The sequence below is a fragment of the Cucurbita pepo genome, chromosome 3, assembly GCF_057944985.1.
Source record: "Cucurbita pepo subsp. pepo isolate OVF chromosome 3, ASM5794498v1, whole genome shotgun sequence".
In the NCBI taxonomy this organism is placed as follows: domain Eukaryota; kingdom Viridiplantae; phylum Streptophyta; class Magnoliopsida; order Cucurbitales; family Cucurbitaceae; genus Cucurbita; species Cucurbita pepo.
Genome location: NC_141800.1, coordinates 11,886,496 through 11,889,577, shown reverse-complemented (window position 1 = coordinate 11,889,577; position 3,082 = coordinate 11,886,496).

The following is a 3,082-nucleotide window of genomic DNA, read 5'->3' as shown; positions in this document are numbered from 1 at the left end:
GATATGATACATATTATAATATGATTTATGATATGATACATGTTATGATATGATACGTGTATGACATGATATGATATGTTGAAGGATATGTTATGTGCATGATATGATATAATACGATGTATGACATGAATGATGCACGGTAAAAATATTTTGACATGATACACAACACGAGAATGTTTACTTAATGTACCACACCTAAATAGTGTGAAAGTTGTCTTATTTATAATCAAATAAATTACAAGAATATGGAAAGAGTAATAAATGGAAATAACAATAAATGAAAACATACCTATGATAGGAAGACAAATATTTAGATATTTGCCTTATAATAAAATATCAAATATGATATATATGGTAAAGTTATTTACCTAAAGTTACTTCTTGTTCCTTATGTCTCACTGATCCTCTAATGAACAATTGGTTTGTGGTCCAACTAGTAAACCGAATCCCTCTCAGGCCAATGAGAGGGTGGGGCCCCTTGTTCAAGACCTGGAGTCAGTGCTTAAGGGAACTACCTTTCTTCTATCCCTAAAAGTGGGTAGGAGTGAATTCCATCTTGCACCCCACGTCCCCAGCCATTCACCCAGTCTTACCCCTGAAATGGGAGGCCTATTGAGTCGGCGAACTAGAGCCACTCTCACCCATGCAAATCTAAGGATAATTCCGAATAAACAGGAGTTCATGGTTAGCTCAAGATTAAAACCGAGTTACCTAGGTTATCGAATGAAAAGAAAATTAGTCTCAACAGTAAACGACATTATAAAGTGAGAGTGGTTTTCTTCATGGTCCGATCTTATGCAATACTCATTGCATAGGACGCCCCCACTCACATGTCTCCACATGTACAATTTAGTGATCACATTGTTTATATCATATACAAAAGTGGGCCGCATCCATAGTGTCCCCAGAATAAGGTACTCAACCTTATCCTTATACTATAGATCATTTTGACTATATACTTGAACTTGATTCACTCTTATGTCTCTACATATAGTTCAAGTAATCATACTATAGCCAGAGTGTTCTTAGTTTATTGGATTTAGATTAATGATCGTAAAGTTCACTCTATTCAATAACAATCTTTACTGAATAAACAATAATAACTTTATTGAAAATAGAATATGTTTTTGTTTACAAACTATGAGTTTTAGGACATAAAACCCAACAGAAATGACTCAGAATGTACTATAGAGGGATATAACTAGTTGTCAACTTCTCCCTACCCAAGGTTATATACTGTGAGCCATTGTTAATCTCTTGCTTGCTTATATAACGTCTCTTTCAAAAATCTCTCTCTGCCCTCCTTTTCTAAAACCTTCTTCTTAAACCGAGGCTAGAGGCTCGAGCATACGTCGCTTGGCCATAGGCTACGTAAGAACAAATTGGCTTATCTCACTTGTCGTTGAAAGTGAGTGCTGCACAATCGCAAGTCCGCTGCCATCAAGAGTGCGATTGTGACAAGTGGTATCAAAGCTTTGTTAGCTATGTGACATAGAAAAAACTGAAACCATGTCGACGACAAAGTCGACACCCAAATCACAAGCCGACCGACTTACTCTAATAGAGGAGGAAATGTTGTTCTTCAAAGAAGTCCCTGACACCATCCGCTTCCTGGAAGCACGAGTGACGAAATTGAATGGAAAAGTCGTAGAAATTGATGCAATGGGCAACCGCTGGATGGGTTGCCAATCGCAGAACTAATGTTTCAAGTGGCTTTGCTCGAAGAAAGAGTTGATCCTACGAGCAGCTCAAGACCTACTGGTAGCCCCGATAGCTCTGTCGTACACAAGGAGGGACGTGGCGAAGAGTTCGACGTGCTACAAAATACCATGATGAATTTGTTTAATGGATTAGCTGACGAATTCAGAACAACGATCGATGCCATCCAAGAAAAGATGGCCGACATGAACACCCGAATTGGGGTGACCATGAAAGCCATGGAGAACATCACGGCTGGGCAAACTCATACAAGATCCAACAAACTGAAGTTCCTAGACCCCAGACCCTTCAAAGGGAACTGGGACGCCAAGGAGTTGGAGAACTTCATCTTTGATGTCGAACAGTACTTCAAAGCCACAACGGCTTGTACCAACGACATAAAAGTGACAACAACCTCAATGCATCTCATAGACGATGCAAAACTTTGGTGGCGTACGAACGTGCAAGACATCAAGAATGGATTGTGTACCATCGACTCGTGGGAAGACCTCAAGAGAGAGTTGATGGACCAATTCTTCCCCAAAAATGTACAACATATAGCAATGGAAAAATTAACAACCCTAAAACAAACTGGAAGCATAAGAGACTATGTCCAACAGTTCTCGACCCTGATGCTAGATATCAAGGGGCACGTCAGAGAAAGACAAGGTATTTTTCTTTATAAATGGGTTACAACCGTGGGCCAAAACAAAAATACACGAGAAAAAGGTTCAAGACCTAGCTATTGCAATCGCCAGCGCCGAGAGACTCCTAGACTTTGGGAACGAATCGAGTTTCCAAAGAAGAACAACACATACCCCAAACACTGGGGGTAGAACATATAAGTCGCCAGGTCATCTAAATGAAGGCCCCAATAGGCCAAACGGAAGTAACGACAGACCAAGTGGGTGGATAGATAGACCTCCGCAGAATAACCAAGCAGGGACATCTCGAGGACGTTACCCTCAGAAGAACTACCCGACGACACCTTTACAATGCCTAAGGCCCCCACAAACTGTCCTACTATTCTCATCGGTCCTCTTTCAGTGCACTCCAAGTGTCCATCTAAGAGAGTAACGACACAGGAGTCGAGGCTACGCCAGACAGGAGGGAAGATCCAGACAAACCCCCAAACTTAGAAATCTAAAATTCAATGCATATTATATATAATATATTTATTTATGAATGAAAAATAAATTAAAATTTAAAGGATATTATTGTTGAATTAATAAATGGTTATAACAAGTTTGAATAAGATTTTCTATGATAACATCAAATACAGACTTGTTTTTTGCAATAAATAATTTATACGTAAGTATGATATGAATTAAATAAGATTTAATAGTTGAAAATGAATTAAAGGGCGGAATATTAGAAGGATGTG